Below are 1,299 nucleotides of genomic sequence, written 5' to 3' on the forward strand. Positions count from 1 at the left end.
AGTGTTCATCACGAATGTGGTTTTGCAGCTAGTGCAATGTTTACAAATGCGGCGTTAGCAGATGCCCATTTGATGTATGGATTAGCACGGGGCAATAGCCGTGGCCCGGTACGTTTGTATCGAGACAGATTTCCAGAACGACAGGAAGACGTTCGAAGCAATTGATTGGCGTTTTAGGGAGCACGGAACATTCCAGTCTATGACTCGCGACTGGGGAAGACCTAGAACGACGAGGACGCCTGCAATGGATGAGGCAATTCTTCGTGCAGTTCGCGATAACCCTAATGTCAGCGTCAGAGAAGTTGCTGCTGTACAAGGTAACGTTGACCACGTCACTGTATGGAGAGTGCTACGGGAGAACCATTTGTTTCCGTACCATGCACAGCGTGTGCGGGCACTATCAGCAGCTGATTGGCCTCCACAGGTACACTTCTGCAAATGGTTCATCCAACAATGTGTCAATCCTCATTTCAGTGCAAATGTTCTCTTTACGGATGAGGCTTCATTCCAACGTGATCAAATTGTAAATTTTCACAATCAACATGTGTGGGCTGACGAGAATCCGCACACAATTGTGCAATCACGTCATCAGCACAGATTTTGTGTGAACGTTTGGGCAGGCATTGTTGGTGATGCCTTGATTGGGCCCCATATTCTTCCACCTACGCTCAATGGAGCACGTTATCATGATTTCATACGGGATACTCTACCTGTGCTGCTAGAACATGTGCATTTACAAGTACGACACAACATGTGGTTCATGCACGATGGAGCTCCTGCACATTTCAGTCGAAGTATTCATACGCTTCTCAACAACAGATTCGGTGACCCATGGATTGGTAGAGGCAGACCAATTCCATGGCCTCCACGCTCACCTGACCTCAACCCTCTTGACTTTCATTTATGGGGGCATTTGAAAGCTCTTGTCTACACAACCCCGGTACCAAATGTAGAGACTCTTCGTGCTCGTATTGTGGACGGCTGTGATACAATACGCCATTCTCCAGGGCTGCACCAGCGCATCAGGGACTCCATGCAACGGAGGGTGGATGCATGTATCTTCGCTAACGGAGGACATTTTGAACGTTTCCTGTAACAAAGTGTTTGAAGTCACGCTGGTACGTTCTGTTGCTGTGTGTTTCCATTCCATGATTAATGTGATTTGAAGAGAAGTAATAAAATGAGCTCTAACATGGAAAGTAAGCGTTTCCAGACACATGTCCACATAACATATTTTCTTTCTTTGTGTGTGAGGAATGTTTCCTGAAAGTTTGGCCGTACCTTTTTGTAACACCCTGT

Source organism: Schistocerca serialis, chromosome 6 (genome assembly GCF_023864345.2).
Source record: "Schistocerca serialis cubense isolate TAMUIC-IGC-003099 chromosome 6, iqSchSeri2.2, whole genome shotgun sequence".
In the NCBI taxonomy this organism is placed as follows: Eukaryota; Metazoa; Arthropoda; class Insecta; order Orthoptera; family Acrididae; genus Schistocerca; species Schistocerca serialis.